The following is a 21,756-nucleotide window of genomic DNA, read 5'->3' as shown; positions in this document are numbered from 1 at the left end:
TGAAAAACCTGGCTTAAAAGTCAACATTCAAAAAACTAAGATCATGCCATCCAGTCCCATCACTTTATGGCAAATAGTTGGAAAAACAATGGAAATAGTGACAGACTTTATTTTCTTGGGCTCCAAAATCACTGCAGACGGCAATTGCAGCCAGGAAATAAAAGAAGCTTGCTCCTTGGAAGAAAAACTATGACAAACCCAGAGTATTAAAAAGCAGAGACATCACATTGCTGACAAAGATCCTTATAGTCAAAGCTATGGTTTTTCCAGTAGTCATGTATGGATGTGAGAGTTGAACCATTAAAAAGGGTGATTGATAAAGAATTGATGCCTTCAAACTGTGGTGCTGAAGGCTCTTGAGAGTCCCTTGGACTGCAAGGAGATTAAACCATTCAATCCTAAAGGAAATCAATTCTGAATATTCATCGGAAGGAGTGATGCTGAAGCTGAAGCTCCAATACTTTGGCTATCTGATGAGAATAACTGACTCATTGGAAAAGACCCTGATGTTGGGAAAGATTGAAGGCAGGAAGAGAAGGGTATGACAGAGGACAAGATGGTTGTATGGCATCACTGAATCAATGGACATGAGTTTGAGCAAGCTTCTGAAAATAGTGAAGGACAGGGAAGCTTGGCATGCTGCAGTCCCTGGGGTCAAAAAGAGTTGGATATGACTTAGGGACTGAACAATAACAACAGACTTCTGGAGCATTTAGCTAAAGGTTTTGAGATACAATACTATGCTGAGAAACCTTTATCCATTCCCTCTGTCAATCCATGAACATTCTACTGTTACCTTCTAAGTTTCTTATCTAGGTTTCTTCTAAGAAGTAATTTAATAATGATATAAAAATAGTTATACAAATATAAATAATACAATAATTATAACACTATTAATGAATATTAAAATATTTATATTAATCATATAAATATTATAGTAATGATAGCAGTATAGGAATAGCTGTTATTTATCTGTTTAATTTTCACAAAGGACCCATGATGTTGATATTTTTATTATCCTCATTTTACTGATGAGAAAACTGAAGCTTGGAGAAATGAAATTATGTACCTTAAGTCAAACAACTGATATTTTAAGCGCTAGGACCCCTTCTCTCTCTCACTCTTGCTCTGATGATTCAAATATTCTCACTTCTAGAATGTGCTTGATTGTTTCCCACACTGATTATTCATCATATCCTTCTGGAAATGATGAACTTATGCATATGTTCTTTCTCCTGATTCATCCCCCAAATTCACTCCCGAAGCCCCAGCTCCATGCCCCCTCCTCCGTGAGGGCCTCCACAGTCGTCACAAGCAGGATTAGTCACCCTCTCTTCAGTGTTCCTCTTATGTCTTATATGGACTTCTTTTATTGCACTTTTCACTTTGTCCCAGAAATATGCTCCCTGCCTGCCCCTTGAACTCAGCTTTTTAGCTTTTCTTACTCATGCCTGTGTCTCCAGTGCGTGGTGCAGTGCCCAGTTCCAAATAGGTGCTATACGAAGGATAGTTTTATAAATGTAATGTGTTTCCCCAAAACAAGAAATGGCTCTTCTGTGTCTTTCGTCCTTGCCTGCCACTCCTTCTTCCCAGGCCCCTAGTGCTGTGGGGTTTCCCCAGTTGATAACTGAGTGAGATGTCCAATGCTGATTTCCCCAGAAGCAGAAATAACTCAGGTTGTACCACCAAAGATGCTTAGCTGATAGCAAGGCCAAAGGGTAAGTTGAGATTGAGCTGGCACAATCTATTGCCCCCATCTACCTATCATGAAGGGTAGTGCTTGGCTTGCAGGTAAAAGGTCAGAAATGGTGACTCCATGTATGTGCATATACACACTTGTGTATGGGGTCATTCCCTTCAGCTCAATTTATTTATCTTTCAACTAATGTTTGTTCATTGTCTCTGTATTCCATGCATTGGGCTAGGTGCTGGGAATACAATTTATATAGATAATGCAAAGGTCAGATAATGGTCCCTGCCCTCATGGAGCATACAGGTGACTGGAGGTATGGAGGGATATGACCATTGATTTTATTCTCTGACGAGTTATCCAGATCTGTCAGATCATGATTCCTCATTACTTATTGGCCAATAACCTCCACACTTCTCTCTGCCGCCACAGTCTCTGTTCTAGGCTCTTCCTTCAGGCTCAAGGTCAGACATAACAACTACATGTAGTGGCTGGGCTGCATCCCAGTGGCTCAAAAATGGCGAAGGAAACCATATTCATAGCTGATAACCAATATTTCCTGAGTGGTGCTCACACACCAGGCCATATGCATCTCCTCATGGACTGTACCATTTAATTATCACAATGAGCACTGAGGTAGATGCTCTCATCAAGCCTGCTTTGATACCAGAAATTGCTAATGACATTTAAATAGCTTAAGGAAACTTCCCAATATTGAACAGCTAGTAAATTGAGGAGATGGAATTAAGATCCAGACTGTTAGAACGCAATGCCCTTATGCACTCAACCATAACTACACTGCTGCCCTCAGTGCCAGTGGCAACACAGGAGTCCAGCAGGTTGCATCCACGTCAGCTTATCTTTTGTAAAAATGTGTTTTATTGAAATGTAGTTAATTTACAATGTTGTGTTAGTTTCTGTTGCATAACAAATTAATTCAATTATATATATATATGTATATATATACACACACACATTATTTTCCATATTCTTTTCCAGTATAGTTTATCACAGCATATTGAATATAGTTCCTTGTGATATATAGTAAGACCTTGTTGTTTATCCATTCTACATATGATAGTTTGTGTCAGCAGCTGCTGCTGCTAAGTCACATCAGTCGTGTCCGACTCTGTGCAACCCCATAGATGGCGGCCTACCAGGCTCCCCTCCCTGGGATTCTCCAGGCAAGCATACTGGAGTGGGTTGCCATTTCCTTCTCCAGTGCATGAAAGTGGAAAGTGAAAGTGAGGTTGCTCAGTCATGTCCAATTCTTCATGACCCCATGGACTGTAGCGTACCAGGCTCCTCCATCCATGGGATTTCCCAGGCAAGAGTACTGCAGTGCGTTGCCATTGCCTTCTCCAAGTTTGTGTCTACTAATCCCAAATTCCCAATCCATTCCTCCTTACTCTCTCCTTGGCAACCACAAGTCTGTTCTCTGTATCTGTGAGTCTCTTTCTGTTTCATAGACCAGTTCGTTTGTGTCACATTTTAGATTTCAATTATAAGTGCTATCATATGTATTTGTCTTTATCATGTCAGTGAATCTTAATTATCAAAATAGTACACTTTTGAGAATGAAAGAAGGAACTATTAATAATTATCCTCAGGATAGCAGATATAAGCTGAGACTTTTATAAACAATTTCAGGGCTGTATCTTCAGGAATGTGTACAACAGAAATGTAAAGTATTAGATACATTGGTTTCCTGAAATTCATAACTTACAAAATCTAGTGTTCTGCCTTTATAAGGCATAGCTTATGAAATCTGGTTTTCTTATAGTTCTAGGTACTTGAAGGCATCTAATGCTTAGGGAGACAAGTAAATTACAAAGTATACAAAAGGTCCACATATTATCTAGGACCAATTTTAATTGTTATTGGCACTCATGCCATCGAGTTAACCTATCATTAACTATAATGAGCTACAGGGCATTATGTTCTCTTTATACTCACACCTCTCAATAGACAGTTTCATTCACTTATTCATTCATTCTTCACAATATTTATTAATCACTAAATGCCCTTTCTGTGTGTATAGCTGCTGGAGATAAACAAGATAAATAAGTCATGGTACCTGGCCTCCTGGCTTTTGTAGTTAAAGTGAGGGAGACAGACATGTACTATGTACATGGTAACTACACTGGCATGATGTCCCCAGGCAAGAACTCCCTCTAAGCCTTTGGAGTTCTGAAAACACTAGCTATTTACCATCATAGACTTATGCCCCAAATTCAACATTTTAGAACACCAAAGTTTTATAACAATGTATAAATAAATATACAGACATTGGGGTAAAAAAATATAAGCAAATGATCAATATAATAAGGAATAAGTAACCTGTAGATGGATGGCAGCCATCATTTAAATCCTGAAATACATATTAAGCAAAATTAAGTGCAAAGAGTTATTCCGGGCCAGTAACCACTCAATTGAAAGAGTATTTCAGTTCAGTTCAGTTCAGTTTAGTTCAGTCGCTCAGTCATGTCCGACTCTTTGCGACCCCATGAACTGAAGCACACCAGGCCTCCCTGTCCATCACCAACTCCCGGAGTTCACTCAAACTCATGTCCATCGAGTCAGTGATGCCATCCAGCCATCTCATCCTCTGTTGTCCCCTTCTCCTCCTACCCCCAATTCCTCCCAGCATCAGAGTCTTTTCCAATGAGTCAACTCTTCTCATGAGGTGGCCAAAGTACTGGAGTTTCAGCTTTAGTATCATTCCTTCCAAAGAACACCCAGGACTGATCTTCTTTAGAATGGATTGGTTGGATCTCCTTGCAGTCCAAGGGACTCTCAAAGAGTCTTCTCCAACATCACAGTTCAAAGCATCAGTTCTTCAGTGCTCAGCTTTCTTCACAGTCCAACTCTCACATCCATACATGACCACTGGAAAAACCATTGCCTTGACTAGATGGACTTTTGTTGGCAAAGTAATGTCTCTGTTTTTGAATATGCTATCTAGGTTGGTCATAACTTTCCTTCCAAGGAGTAAGCGTCTTTTAATTTCATGGCTGCAATCACCATCTGCAGAAGGGTTTGTAATTCTCATGACAATATTTTAGTGTAAACACTAAAATAGTTGGAGATTGAATGGCATTTTGAAAACAAGATGGAACTCTGCTGCTGCTGCTGCTAAGTCGCTTCAGTCATGTCCGACTCTGTGCAACCCCATAGACGGCAGCCCACCAGGCTCCCCTGTCCCTGGGATTCTCCAGGCAAGAACACTGGAGTGGGTTGCCATTTCCTTCTCCAATGCATGAAAGTGAAAAGTTAAAGTGAAATCGCTCAGTCGTGTCTGACTCCTAGTGACCCCATGGACTGCAGCCTACCAGGGTCCTCCATCCATGGGATTTTCCAGGCAAGAGTACTGGAGTGGGGTGCCACTGCCTTCTCCGAAGATGGAGCTCAGAGTTAGGCAAATCTGGATTTGAATCCAGTTCCTAAGTTACTTAAACTCTCTGAACCTCACTATTCTAATCTGTGCAGTGAGGATAAAAACATCTTGCAGTGAGGATAAAAAACATCTAATAGGAATGTAAAGAACCTACTGAGGAACTCAGTGAGGGAGGGGACTGGTTTCGTCACGTGTACTATTGAATTCCCAGCATGTTAGCCAGCAGCTCCACACAGCGAAATCTTGCAAGTTAACGAGAGAACATTGCTGGCAAAGGATGAATGCTCAATGTCTCATGACTATTTTTATTAATAATGCTTGCTGGTATTAGGGGTCAGGGCCAAGGCTGGGGCAGGCAGGTCACCATGCCCACAGTCTGACGGCACAGCTAGGCTTTCTGGAGGGTCAGTATGACATATGGACTATAGCAGGCACCTTATCACCCCAAATTTAAATGTCCTCAGGAGGTGAAGGACAGCTTTATCAACACCCCATTTTGGCAGTAAAAATCTGCTCTGTTTGACTCTCCTTATCAGCAGGGGCAGTGATATGTTCACATATTGATCCACTGTTTCACAAATGTTCTTTTAGAACCCAAATTCCAAGTCCAGAGCATCCCATGACTGAAGTCCTGTTCGTGTTGCTACCTATGTGGATAGCTAGACAAAAAAGCAATTGTTTCTATAAAACCTGTCCTGATTTTCACAATTTCCACAAGTGAATTCAGTCATATTTACCAAGAGGACTCAAATGCTATGGGTAGAACTGGGGAGGAGGCCCTTATTTGTTCCCAAAAGCAAGTATGGGTCTTTGAACTAAATTTGGAGATAAACGTATTTTTTCAGTGAGCACTAAAGCATGTGCCCACTACTACATTAAGTTTTTTATGTTATCTAAACATCTTATTATCTCATTAAACTATCCATATAATTCTGGGAGGTGAGTAATATGATTCTATCTTTACAGATGGGTACCAAGACCAGAATCAGCTGTGAATAAATTACAAACTTCTTCACATGCTCTAAATAAAAATAACATCTACACTGATTTTACTTTGTCACCCATACAACTGTCTAAGAAGCTCTTTTGCCTTTATGAGATAAAGGTAATAAACTTCCAGTAAATAGAGGCTTTACTAAGCTGTACTTTGGGCTGAAGAACTGATGCTTTTGAACTGTGGTGTTGGAGAAGACTCTTGAGAGTCCTTTGGACTGTAAGGAGATCAAACCAGTCAATCCTAAAGAAAATCAATCCTGAATATTCACTGGAAGGACTGATGTTGAAGTTGAAACTCCAGTACTTTGGCCACCTGATACAAAGAGCTGAGTCATTAGAAGAGACCCTAATGCTGGGAAAAATTGAAGGCAGGGAAAGAAGGGGATGACAGAGGATGAAATGGTTGGATGGCATCACTGATTCAATGGGCATAAGTTTGAGGAAGCTCTGCAAGATGGTGAAGGACAGGGAAGCCTGACGTGCTGCAGTCTACGGGGTAGCAAAGAGTCGGACACGACTGAGCGACTGAACAACAACACCACCATCTTTGGGTGGGAGAGGGCCAGATACTCGTAATATCACATTGGAACCCTGATTAGGATACCGAAAGATCTCCAGATTATTTTATAGTCATAATCAAAAAATGATCCAATGACTATTGAGAAATCTAGCAGATTTTACAACTTGTGTTATTCTGAGAGCATTTGGCAGTAGGACCTCTTCATAACAAAGAAGAAAGTAAGAGTGTGAGAGATTAGAAAGTGTTAATTTAGATGTTAATATAAAGATTTCATTCCTTTTTGTGAGGTAATATGTGACCGATCAGAACCAAATGCCATTTCCACAGCGTGTTTTTAGTTCTTAGAATTTATCGGTGAGACTGAAGTTCAGGGTACAATTTGTTATCAACAAGGACCAGGTCCATTGGGTTACGATTATGCCAGGATGCACTCATTAAATGTTTTGGGGTTCCGTTTTTGCATGGTTTGCAAGTTTTCTTGCTTACCCTGGTAAACACAGAGTCATTTCCACAAACCCTGTATCTGATTGATAAATGGCCTGAGCAACTTGCCACAGGAGTGGACATCTCTGCTTTGGGATTCATAGAAACAGTCAAGGATACATTTTTAAGTGAGGTCCAAGCTTTCTGTCCTCAACAACTTTGATTCTGATTGTCCTGGATTCATAATATCAATATCATGCTTTGTAGTTGATAACATATCTTTATACCCAAGTCTCTTTGCTTTTTCCATTCAGGGAGGCAAATACACAAAGAAACTGGGGGTCAAAGAAGGTAGCAAGTCCCCTGACTTGCCCAAGGGATATAAGTAGAAAGTGAGAGTTCAGATACTTGAGAGTTACATGGAGAATTTGATCACTGGGCCCCAACTCCAGAATGTGTGACTCTGCAGGTCTGAGTGGGGCCTGAGAACTGGCAGTTCTCACAAATTCCCAGGTGTTGCTGATGCCACTACCGCTCCAAAGATCCCCACTCTGAGAACGACCAGATTAAAATCCAGCTCTTCTGATTCCTAAGCCTGGTCTCCTCTCTACACACTTTCCTACAAATGGCTTTCTCCTCCAGCCATTTAAAGTTCATCTTTCTCTAAAGTATAAAATGCAAAATTTTATTTGAACAATTCAAACCATTACAATTGAATATCTTCCACCTTATTTGAATGTTTTAACAAAAACAGAAAACATTTTTGTTCTACAGGTAGAACAATCACTAATCATGGTTTTAAAGACCAAAGAAAAAGAAAAGAAAATGTGAACTGTTGAACGTATTGTAGTATTCATATAAATGGCTCTACTGAAATGAGACATTTAATAGATAAAGCAAAGGCATAGTTTGGTTGGAATTGGTATTTTCTGGCCCCAAACTGTGTGTAAGCATTCACAAAATGAGACGTGTTTGAAAGATTCTTTAGCACCTAGGAAAAACATATTCGTTTCATTTGAAAAGCAATAGTCTATTCCAAATTTTCAATGTGAAACTTCAACTCAACTTTAAACCAAGGTCGTTCAAGCCAAACACTATTGACATTTGGGCCAGATGTTACTTTGTTGGGGTGCAGGAGGGAGGAAGGCCGGTCTGTGCATTGTGGGATGTTTAGCAACATCACGGACTTCTACCCACTAGATTCCAGGAGTACCTCCTTATGTTGTGACAACCAAAATGGCTCTAGACATGACCAAATATTCTGAACCAAGACTTTATGAGGAGGGAACACAAATTGAGTTCCTGTTCCATTCTTCAGGCTGGGCAAAGTATTTCCATGTAAGATAATTGAGTTGTTTCATTTAATGTGATTTGAAAGATGCTGGGAATGATATCAACCCTAAAACATCTTTTCTTGAGTGCTGTTCCTGAAGTCTCACTAAATGTGTTTTTGGTGGGGAGCTTCTAAACACTGCTTGTCTGTTTCAATGAAATTCTTCAAAGGTGCAGGAACACTGGAAGTTATATCATAGTATCACTCATACTTCAAGATGACTTCAGTTTAGGGACACTGGATAACCAAAGAGAGGCAAGGACAAGAGAGTCCAAATTTTTTTTATAGCTTTGACCATGTTGATACTTATAAATGTGATTTTTCATTGGTTTCTCTGCTCTGTAGTATTTCGTGGTGTAGTATATTCATGTATCCTGGACATGTGTGCAAGATACTGATTCTAGCATCAAAACCCTGTACTGAACATTATCAGATATCTGACATCACTGGGCTTTTTATTTTTACAAACTGGAAGTGTTTATACTCTCTCCCTGTTGCTTTATTGAATTTTTCTGATTACTATTTTTCTGATTCTGGTGGTATTATTGGGGTTTTAATTCCTCTCTGTGAATTACTTATTCATAACCCCTTCTCATTGCAAGGACCTGGAGATGTGGAAGAGATTGTTTTACCAGTTACCTAATAATTAATGAAATTGTTTATATATTTTAAAATTGCCTTTAGCCCTTTAATATTAATTTTAAAAAATCTGTGGCTTATCCATTTGTTCATTGCGCTTATTTTTACAGAGACGTTTAATTTTTAATGTGGTGTCATTTGTAGTTTTCATTTGTGGCTTATGCTTTTGTATCTTATTTCTGATATCATTGTTTATCCAAATATTTAAAAGATTTTTTCTTCTAAATGTTAAAGTTCTGCATCTCACATCAAGAACTTTGACCTATCTAAGAATTGCTTTCTTGTGAAAGGTGAAGATTTAATTTGGCCTTTTTCCTATTATACAAGCCAAGCGTCCTGGAACCAAATAGTAAATGGTTCTTCCCCCACCCACCGCACTGATGTATAATGGCACCTCTCTCATACACTAGATTTATAACGCACACACACACATCTGCATGCACACACACACACACACACACACGGGCTTGTTTCTGAGTTGTCTATTCTGTTTTATTAGTCTGCAACAATATCACCCTGCTTTTATTAATGCTAAACTCATTCTATAATAACTCTTAATATTTGACCAGGCAAATATCTTCTTCTAATTCATCTGCAAAATTGTCTTGATAATTCTTGACCCTTTATTCATCTACATAAATTTTAAGATTGGCTTTCTGTCAAGTCCATGAAAACTGTCAGTGTTGTGACTAGTTGCATTGAATTTAGATGTTTATTAAATGAAAATTGACATTTCTGTGATATTAAGTCATCCCCTAATGACATATATCTGTCCAAAGATTATCTTCCCTTATGTATTTCAACAAATTTTATAATTTTATCCATAGGGTCTTTCACAAATTGCATAACTTATAGCTACTTAAATAGCTGTTTAGATTCACAGATAATTTATAGTAACTATTGTATTTTGGAAAAATTTCCTTTTATATTCTGGATATAAGTACTTTATAAAATATATGCTTTGTAAATATTTTACCTAAGTCTATAGCTAACTTACATTTTTTTGGATTGGAACTACTTATGACCTATACAATTCTAAGTAGAAATTAATAATCGATATCCTTATCTCTAATTTTGAAGGGAATGTTCCTATCAGTAATTGTAATGTTTGCTTTCAGTTTGAGGCAGATTCTCTTTATCAGATTAAAAAAGATTCTTTCAATTCCTATTTGGAATTTAAAATAATGATTGCATTGTATTTTGTATATATTTTTTTCAAATGACCATGTACTATTTTTTATCTTTTATTCTGCTCATGTGATAAACTACATTAACAGTATTTCTAATATGAGATTATCTTTACCCTCCTATGATAAATCCTACATCTAAACACACACACACAGATTTGGGTTCTATTTACTTGTATTTTATTTATGATTTTTTGTATATATACTCATGAAGGAGATGTGCCTTTTAAGTTTTCTTTCTAATACTGATTTGTCTACTTTTGCTGTTAAGATGTTCTTAGCCTCATGAGAGGAGAAGGCAATGGCAGTGTTCTTGCCTGGAGAATCCCAGGGATGGGGGAGCCTGGTGGGCTGCTGCTGTCTATGGGGTCGCACAGAGTCGGACACGACTGAAGCAACTTAGCAGCAGCAGCAGCCTCATGAGATGTTTTAGGAAGCTTTCCTTCCTTTGATGTTTTCCAAAATTTCATATAGCATAAAAATTGTCTATTCATGGTTTCTCCAGTTCCTTTTTATAATAAGGAAAATTTGAATGTAGGTCAAATTATATACTGACTATAAATAAATCTGCTCAGGCCTTCTAGTTTTTCTTTAGTTAATTAGAGTAATTTGTATTTGACTAGACTGTTGTTCTGGAGAAGGCAATGGCACCCCACTCCAGTACTCTTGCCTGGAAAATCCCATGGACGGAGGAGCCTGGTAGGCTGCAGTGCATGGGGTCACTAAGAGTTGGACACGACTGCACGACTTCACATTCACTCTTCACTTTCATGCATTGGAGAAGGAAATGGCAACCCACTCCAGTGTTCTTGCCTGGAGAATCCCAGGGATGGGGGAGCCTGGTGGGCTGCCATCTTATGGGGTTGCACAGAGTTGGACATGACTGAAGCGGCTTAGCAGCAGCAGCAGCAGCAGCAGCAGACTACTGTTCATTTAAATAACTTAAAATTTTATCTTGCACTAAGCAGTTGATCACTTTACATTTTTAGCTATGTTTTCTATGTCTGTACTTATTTGTTCCTTTAAACTTCCTGATTTTGTTTATTTTTTCTCTCTTTTTTAAAATTAGTCATGCTAGAGAATTATTTTACTAGTCTTTTCAATAAGACAGCTTTGGTTTAGTTGCTCTTTTTCTTTCCACTAATATATTTTCTTTATTATTTCCTCCCTTCTACTTACTTTAGGTTTACAGTGTTACTTCTTTCCTAACTTTTTGATTTAAATATTTAGCTCATTAATTTTTAATTTTTCTTCCTGTCTAACTTATGTGTTAAACATCATAAGTTTTCTCTACATACTAGTTACATGCCACAATTTTTAAAATGTAGTGTTTCCATTCTCATTTAATTTAAAATATTTTGTAATTCAATAGCATTTAAAACAGTAAATTATTTTAAAATACACGAGGGTGGGATGATTTGGGAGAATGGCATTGAAACATGTATAATATCATATGTGAAACAAAAAAATAAAAATAAAATACATGTTGTTAATTTCCAAAACATACAAGAGGTTTCTAGCTACAATTTTACACTTTTTTTATACTTACCTATGTCTTTGGAAGGAATGATGCTAAAGCTGAAACTCCAGTACTTTGGCCACCTCATGCAAAGAGTTGACTCATTGGAAAAGACTCTGATGCTGGGAGGGATTGGGGGCAGGAGGAGAAGGGGACGACAGAGGATGAGATGGCTGGATGGCATCACTGACTCGATGGACATGAGTCTGGGTGAACTCCAGGAGTTGGTGATGGACAGGGAGGCCTGGCGTGCTGCGATTCATGGGGTCGCAAAGAGTTGGACACGACTGAGCGACTGATCTGATCTGATCTGATGTCATGAAGAAAAATCAGACCTGTACTTTGATTCTTTGGTACTTTTTGACATTTGCTTTGTGATATTGTGTGTGGTTAATTTTGTAAGTGTTCACTGTGTAATTGAAAAGAATACCATTTCCTAATTTTGGAGTGCAAGGTTCCAATATGTAAGATATGTATTTGCATTTTTAATTGTTTTTCAAAATGTTTTGTGGCTTTACTAATTCTTTTGCATGTTTAACTGACCTATCAGTTTCTCCACTGTTAATATGCTTGTGAATTTGTCATTATCTAGTTGCTGCTTTATACAGTGTGAATCTAGATGGTATGGTTCTTACTGTTCAGGATTGCTATAGTTTTATGATAAATGATTCATTTTAGCATTATTCCTAATAATGCTTTTTCCCTTCAATCATGCTGCACTTACTTTATTTTGGTAAATATTTTCCTAGTATATACTTTCCGTTCCTATTACTTTCAATCTTCTATTATCATTATATTTTAGTAATGTCTCTTGGAATAATCCTTAGCTGGACTATATAATTTAATTCAACTTAAGGATATTTGTCTTTTGACTCTGAAGTTTAACAAATTCTTATTTATTGTGATTACTGATATATGATTTCTTTTAGTTGTTTAGTTTTTAGTTTTATTTTTTCCATGCCTCCTCTTTCTTCTTCTTCTTTTTTTTTTTTTTTTTTTTTTTGTTTTTTGGTGCTTTCTTTCTCCCTGCCTTCTTGAAATTAATTGAGTTTTCTTTTATTCTCTCTTTCCCTACCATTAAACTTTAGAAACAGTATCATATTATATGTATTGTGTATGTATTGAACAATATAGTGATACATATGTATTGGCCCTTGAATAATGAAGGGGATAGGAGCACCAGTTCCCTGTGTGATCAGAAATCTTCACATAATTTTTGACTCCCTCCAAGATTCCCTGGTGGCTCAGACAGTCAAATGTCTGCCCGCAATGCCGGAGACCTGGGTTCGATCCCTGGGTCGGGAAAATCCCCTGGAGAAGGCAATGGCACCCCACTCCAGTATTCTTGCCTGGGAAATCCCATGGACAGAGGAACCTGGTGGGCTACAGTCCATGGGGTCGCAAAGAGTCAGACACGACTGAGCGACTTCACTTTCTTTCACTTTCAAACTTAACTGCAAATAGCCTACTGTTGACCAGAAGCCTCACTGATAAAGGAAACAGTTTATTAACACATATTTTGTGTGTTACATGTATTATATACTGTGTTATAAAAATAAGTTATTAAAAAAAGTAAGCTAGAGAAAAGAAAATATTAAGAAAATCATCAAAGAAAATAAATTTGTAATACTATACTATATTTATTAATACTGTAAGTTTATATCATCTATTTCAAGGTGAATCATCTGTCAGTGCCTGCAACAATATTGCCTTATATGATGCGACATGCTGTAGATATCATACTTATTACTAACATTAGACATCAGAAATTAAAAGACAACATGAAAAAGAAATTCATACTTATTTACAGGAATAAAAATTCATGTATTAATAATGAAGAAGCAGCAATATGGTTGCTTTGTGGTAGACTTTGTGTGTGCTCCTGCTCAGTCGTGTCAGACTCTTTGTGACACTTTGGGCTGTATAGTCCACCAGGCTCTTCTGTCCATTGGATTTCCCAGGCAAGAATACTGGAGTATGTTACCATTTCCTTCCCTAATAGTAGCCTAGAGTAATCCATGTGATTGCTTCATGGTAGTCTAGCCTATACAGTAATAAATGGTTATTAAAAAAAATTATTGGATACAGTATTACAGTCATAATACAGTTTTGAAGGCATTGCTACTGATTTTTAAAAAGCACTTAATTGTGACAATAAGCTGATACAAAATTTCTCCAGTTGTGAGAGAGAGAGAGGAGACATATGGTATAGTAATGTAATTCTTTCAAAGCAAAGTTATAAAACAATAAGAAAATTAGCACATTGCTAATTTTATATTAAATATTGCTCACCTTATGCCTATGTAAGGACAGACTAATATCTACATACATTTGATGCATTCATGATATACCTTTTTCTTAAATTTTTCAATAGTTCCTGGCTATATGGTTTATCTGCTGGTTTTTTCAAGTTGTGAATCTCCAAAAATTTTTCCAATATATTTATTAGAAAAAAAATCCACATATAAGTGAACCAACACAGTTCAAACCCATGTTGTCAAGGGTAAGTTGTATTTTATTTGCATACTTTTAGTGGGTACTCATAATTTTTAAGTCTGTATTCCCAAGTATAAAGTATAACAATATTTCTACATTCCTCCTGAACAAAATGAAACACTTAGATCACCCACTCCTTAGTTTATGTTATTTTTGTCTAAATTGTAACTCCAGTATGTTTTTTTAAAACCTTCCCAATTGGTCTTCTTTTGAAAAACAGTTCATGTTTGTTTATATTTTCCCATATGTTTGGCATTTTATTTTTCCACCATTGTTTCTTGCATCCTACTTCCTTCAGTTTCAACTTCCGTCTTATTCAAGTCCATCCTTTAGTAACCTTCTTTGACTAAGTGTCTCTGATGACAAACTGCCTCAGTGATTACATGTCTGCAGTATCTTTATTGCACTTTGACTCTTGAATTTTAGTTAAGCTAGACATTGTTCCACACCCTTTACTGACTCCGATTTTTGTTGCTGGAAAGTCTTTTGTCAATCTAATTATCATTCTTCAGGAGAAAATATATTTTTGTCCTATTGCTATATTAAAATAAGTTTTCTCTGCAGTTCCATTATGATTTATCAGATGTGGATTTTACCCTACTTGGTACTAATGTGCTTCCTTAATCTATGGATTCATGTTTCTAGTAAATTTTCAAAAATATCTTCTAATATTTTCTCATTCTCTTCTTAATACCTATTGAAATGGTAATATATCACTATATTCTATACTTCCTGTCACTAACATGCCTTTAAAATGTCATACATTCCAATTTTCCATCCTTTTATGGAGCATTCTGTGTGATTGCCTCATATTTAGTTACAGATCAGTATTTTTTGTTTCTTGTATATAATCTGTTGTTAATTTGTGTATCAGATTTTTAACTAAGGTTATATTAGGCAGTTCAATTTAGTATTCTTTCTGAGCCAGTTGTGTTTTAGTTTTCAGTCTATGTTGAAAATAAAGATTTTTGTTTCCTATTTTATAATCTCCTTCAGACATAATAATATCTGAAATTATGGAGGTGCTAATCCTTTCTTGATTCTCCCTTATAGGGGATCATTCCCTTATGTAATTTGTAATTTTTGACTGTGAGTTCATCTTTATCTATATTTTCTTTCTTATACAGATAAAGAAAGAAATACCTCACATGCCAAGGTAGAAGTGATTCTGCATTCCATGCAATAGGTTCATGTATTTCTGGCTTCTATCTAAGACAAATTCTTACATGCATTTCTTTGCTTAGATTACCAGTGCTATGTACATTCCAAGACCATACCTGCAGCAGTTTCAAGCTTCTGCAATATCTGATATTTCTGGGGAAAGTGGTGACTTTTTGTTCTGCCTAGAGCCCCAAGGCAAGACCAACATTCTTGCTGCTCTCTTGACTTTGTGGGTGGGATTCTTACATGGTGAGGCAGCCCCACCAGGGTAAGAATCTTATGCATGTGCTTCAGCTCCAGTGGCACATTAAGCAGTCCCGAGGCCACATCCTCTCTGTGTTCTTTCCCTACAGGAACAGGAAACCCTAATTCCTAGCTATTGGGATATGCATCTGAACTGCTATCTTATTCATCAGTTCAGTCTTCATTCTGACTCTTCATTCTGGCATCTAGGAGTTTCTCTTTATTTTGAACTCATGTATGTTTAACTCAATGATGTTATATTTTATCTAAAAAGTGTGTATTTAGTCCAGGAAAGGGCTTTGTACTGGATCTGTCTACCATGTTGCCAGAACTGAAAGTTCTCATTTATACAGATATATTTGTGTATAGTCTTTTGCCATGTTTTAGCTATGATCTATCTAACTTCCTTCTACCTCAGTTTCATCATCCAAAACATGGGATTAATCATACCTACTGCATTTGACCATCAAAAAAATTAAATGGAATGATGTATATAAGTTAGACACAGTGCCTGCTATAGAGTGGTTACAAAATACATGTGAGCTGTTGATTAAGTGGGATTAAGTATTGTCAACAAACTTTAATTATGTTGAATATCTATTACTCCACTCATTTTACAAATTATTGCAATCATTATTTATTTATTTTTAATAAACACAAACTTATGTTTTTATGTAATGTGCTTCTTTTATTCTCCAGAATCTTAAAGGGAATAAAAACCCATTTGTCTTACAATATCTTTTTTCTGATGGTTTTTCAGTATCTGTAGAGCCCATGATTAACTAAAGCCTCCAAATTGAACAGATAGTGTGTTTTGAGCCCAAATCATTTATGTATCTGCCACTTGTCTGCCAGCCTAGCCACCTCTCTGAATTGATATGATATACCTCAATCTGAAAGCCTTTTCCCTGTGTTGTGGCTTATGCAAAAAAGATTTTTAAGGATAAGGTTCAATCTGTCCAGAAGGTGTTTCTCTTATAGGCAATAGGAATCTATGAAAAGATTAAAAGCCAAGAAATCCATTTTGTATTCTTAAGAGATAGCTGTTTTTGGAAGATGGGCTGGAGAAAGATGTACCAGACAGTATCTAATGGGCCCTAAGATTCCTACTCCCTCAATTGTGTGTGTTGTAGAATAATCTGTTCTTGGGTGTGGGAGGAACCTGGGAATATGATGGGTTAGCCACTCCTTTGGTTATGATGGCAAGTCACTCCTGTGATCAAGTTGTATAGTATATAAGAGTCTATCTTGGCATACTGGGCCAGAGGAAGGATGAAAGTCAGTGAGATTATGCTCCTACTGACCTAAAAGAAAGCAACTCTTATGTTTCTGAAGGGGGCTTTGTGACAGGAACAGTAGGTGACTCTGGCACCAAGAGCAGCCCCCAGCTGAAGGCCAATAAGAAGCAGAGACCTCAGTCCTACAACTGCAAGATATTGAATTCTGCCAACAGTTCCATGATCTTGGTAAAGAACTCTGAGCTCCAGAAAGGAATGTAATCCAGTCAACATCTTGACTTCAGCCTTGCGAATCGATAATCCAGCCAGCCTGTACCTGGACTTCTGACCTCCAGAAACTGAGATAATAATAGTATTGTTTTGGAATTCCAAAATGTTGGTAATTTATTACATGTCAATAGAAAACTAATACAAAAGAAAACACCAGAGACAGAGAGATTAGTTGGGTTATCAGAATAGTCCAGACCAAAATGGGAAAGATCTATATTAATACTGAGTCTATTGGGATGGAGATGATATGAGCATTGAAAAAAGATTTATTAAGAAAATAGACGAAATAACAATCACTCACTAAATGTTAACCTGGCATATCCCAGAGTGACCTGAAGGATTTTGAGTAAACCTTGATGGCTTTAACTAAATTGGGGAAAGTGGAGGTGAGAAAAGTTTTATTTGGAAATCAATGAGCTCAGTTTGGGATTATAATGGACAGTTTGGCAGTTTAGCGAAAATGGTCATAATTATTTCCCTATCCATACTTCTTTGCACTGAGACACTACCACCAAAAAGTGGAATCTATTCTATCCCTCTTCTCACACCTCGTGAATCTGGGCTGGCTTTGAGGCTTACATTGGCCAATACGAGGCAGAGGAAGTAATGATGGGCCACTTGGAAGTCTAGGCATCAAGAGGCCCTGAACAGTTCACTTCTTTCTCTTGGTCAATGGCTATCCCCATTTTACAGATAAAGAAATGGAGATTTCTGAGTTTTAAAAGTTGCTTGAGATCACTCAACACATAAATTGAAGGGCTAGGGTTCAAACCTGGTTTTCTAACATGAAGCCTTTTGCACTTTTCACCCACTCCCACATCCCAGGTGAAGTTCTTTTCACGTGTACAACTGAGTTGGGTCCTCACCACTCTGTGAGGTATTATTCATCATTTTAAAACTTCCTATGTCTTATGAAGCTTTATGTTTGTCCTTTGGAACATGTTTTTATACAGATATATATCACCCTGTCTAAAATCCCACGGACACCCTCCACATGGCCCAAGAAATAGGGCAGGACCAGACAGGGTTATGCTTCCAAGTGAGTCACGCTAACCTATCTTGTCATTAGAGATGGCTCTGAGTCTTTATCTGCCCACAACCTCTAATTAATGATCATTTAACTGTACTGTCAACTCTGCTTAAATCTGAGTGATACCAGTCGTTTCTTCCTTGGGCCAGCCAATAGCAAATGGGGAAGGCATTCATGCATGCCATTGTCCGGATGGCTCTGGGCCTATAGCAGCCCAGTTTAATGGGCATTCAGAGCTCATTAGGGAGGAAACACATCGGGAGTGACCGCTCCGGTGCCACACGTTGCAACTAATAGCCCTGACGAACAGAATCGTTTCTGTTTCTGCTCACTTGTTGTGAAATCCTTTCAATGTCAACAAGTGGTCGTGTCGGCAGGAGCCCGCCATCCTGCCCAGCAGTTTTATCCGTTGCTCTCCTGAGCCAGACTTGTGTCCTCCTCCATTGTCCAGTCCCACAAAGGAGCCTGAGCAATCACAAAGCCTTCACAGCCATTCATCATCAGCTCACCGATTCCGCGGGCAAGGCTGCCCACCAAAGTGTGGGCCCGTCCGTGGGCCTGGCATGTGTGGGTCCAGAGGCAGGACACGAGGCCTGTGGCGCCCTGCCTTGGGGATCCAAACAGCACAGATGTATAAGGTTGGATTTCCCTACCCGAGAGACCACCAAAATGACAATGTAATTTACAGAATTGGGCTCAGAAGGTTCTAAGAGCATAAAAGGAAAATTGCAGGTGTGGCAAGACTGGGTTATTCTCTCATCTGGAAAAGAAAGTGAACTCTGATCAAGGGGGATATTGCACCAAATAGGTAGGTTTAGCTACACAAAGGATATATATCCTTTTATTCAGAAATAACTTGATCCATTTGCCCAGTACATAAAAATGAAAGTTGTCTATAAAATGTCATGCAAACTTTCTAACACATATTATTAGGTTTTTAGAAAGATAAGGTGATACTTTTGTTTGTGCAATGCTCTGATAACCAGGTGGTCATATTTGCCTGAAATACAAATGCTCTAAAAAAAAACAAATGATCCTCCAAATATAGCCTCTCATACACTGGAAACATGATTTTTTAAAACTTATCATTGAAGTGTAGTTGATTTACCATGTTATGTTAATTTCAGGTGTACAGCAAAGTGATATCTGTATCACTTTTTTCAGATTCTTTTTCATTATAGGTTGTTACAAGATATTGAATACAAGATACAGTAAGTCCTTGTTGTTTATTCTATATATAGTATTGTATACCTGTTAATCAAAAAGTCCTACTTTACTCCTCAAAAAATGCTTTCTATTTTAACTCAAAGAATAAAATTTCCTGTCCTTGGATGTAATTCTTTATTCTTTCAGAGCTGTCCCCCAAAAAAGTGTCTACTGTAATTAAGTCTATACTTGACAAAGTAGGCAACAGTCAAAGTGATAAAGATCCTCTCAGCTCACTGACTAAGCTCCAGGGCTGGCCACTGTATGCCTTCTGTGTCCAGTTTCTGTATATGGTTCTATATTTACTTATTCTCTAATCCAGACCCTATTAGATTTCTGAATTGTTAGCTTCTGTGTCTGAATCCCTTGCTAGACTGACAATTGCTAAAAAGCTGTTTCTAGTTCTTGCTCATTTTAGGTGACTTAGCACATGTCGAAGAGTAGATGCTCAATGATAATTTGTTCAAGTAGTCAACGTCACTGTCAACAAGTGTACATATGCCTTTGCATTTTCAACCTAGAGGTACCACAAAAAGTGATCGGGCTGTTAAATATTTTGGAGCATTACTTCTATTTCACAGTGCAAGTCTGGGACTTTGGGATTCATAGTTAGGTAAGTATCACCTCCTGATCGAAATACTTGGAGTAAGAGGAGCAAGTTTTGGAATATCCATGTTCTGACACGCAGTATGTCCCCAAACTTTTTGGTGCTTTCCTACGATGTGGTTCCTCTTTACAGTTATCTGTTGTTGTTTTCACCATCATCATAGTTTCCAATAATTGAGCCCATATTCTATGCCAGTCACAGACTAGTAGCTAGTCTTTGCTCATTCAAATCCTCCCAGCCGCTTTTATTAATTCCATGAATATGTAGGATAGCATGATGGTTTTGCAGTCCTTCTGTGCATTATTATAGCTGCAGCCCTTTGCAAAGGCTGTGTGTCCCTAAAATATTCTGAAATCCCTCTGTGGATATTCTGTTTCAGATACTGAAGACATATTAAAAGGGAAGGGACTCCTCTTTTCTAATGCACCACTCTGGTTTTCTTTGTAGTGCTTTTCTCATTTGGCACTTTTGAATGATCATTGAATCACAAGTGGGTTTTACTTCTGTGGGTGAAGACACATTATGCCAAGGTTAAGCATATGACCCTTGCTCCTTTTTAAGGTGAGTGATGACATATGTTAGTTTTGAAAAGAAGTGCCCAAATGGTGACTAAAAACTCAGACTTTGAAGTGCTTTTACACTTAATAAAATAAATAAATAAATATATATATGTATATATATGAACTCATTGTGCTTTCCTTTAAAAAATTTTTTTTTTTGGTATCCATAGTAGATTAACTCTGACCTTTATAAGTGCAGTTTGGTTACTAACGCTTTATATAAATTATCCCACTTAATCCTTCTAAGGATCCTATGTAATAAATATTACTATTATCTCTATTTTTTGTACATGAAAAATTGAGGTTTAGGTAAGTTAACCAATCCACCTAAGGTTAGGGAGTTAGAAGGTCATGGAACCAGGATTCAAGCCTTTTTCTAGTTTTTTTTTTTTTTTTTTCTAATTTTAAATTTAAAAAGAATTTTTAATTACAAAACTTTTTAATTGAAATATAGTTACTTTAGAATGTTACATAAGTTACAGGTGTACAATACAGAGATTCACAAATTTTAAAGATTATTCTTCATTTATGATTATTATAAAATATTGTCTATATTCCCCATGTTAAAATATATATCCTTGCAGCTTATTTTATACCAAATAATTTGTAACTCTTAATCTCCCACCACTGTAGTGGCCTTTCCCCACTTTCCTCTCCCTACTGGTAACCACTAGTTTGTTCTTAGTACCTAGTCTCCTTCTTTTCCATTATATTCACCAGTTTGTTGTACTTTTTAGACTCCACATGTAAGTGATGTCCTACAGTATTTGTCTTTCTCTGTCTGACTTATCTCACAGCATAATGTAGGACTTGTGTCCTTGAGAAGAGTATATGTCTCCACTGATTCTCCATTAGGAAGCCATGGCTGAAGTTTAAACTTGTCTTGCATCTTTGGGCTGTCACAGATGGAAATGTCCGCAAGTCTCTTGCAGTGCCAGAACTCCATGTTCATGTGCTTATGTGCTCAGCTGTACCCAACTCTTTGCAAACCCATGGACTATAACCCACCAGGCTCCTCTGTCTTTGGGATTTTTGAGGCAAGAATACTGGAGTGGGTTGCCATTTCCTTCTCCAGGGGATCTTCCTGACCCAGAGATCAAACCCATGTCTCTTGCGTCTCCTACATTGCAAGTGGACATTTTACCCAATGAGCCATCAGAGAGAATCTAGTGCCAAGAGCTACATTAGCAATATTGGTCCAGTGTTCCCAGCAGGAAGTCACAGGAAGGCCTTTCTGCGTG

Source organism: Bos taurus, chromosome 5 (genome assembly GCF_002263795.3).
Source record: "Bos taurus isolate L1 Dominette 01449 registration number 42190680 breed Hereford chromosome 5, ARS-UCD2.0, whole genome shotgun sequence".
Taxonomy (NCBI): Eukaryota; Metazoa; Chordata; class Mammalia; order Artiodactyla; family Bovidae; genus Bos; species Bos taurus.
The sequence above is the reverse complement of the archived record's forward strand: the minus strand, read 5'-3'. Positions refer to the sequence as shown.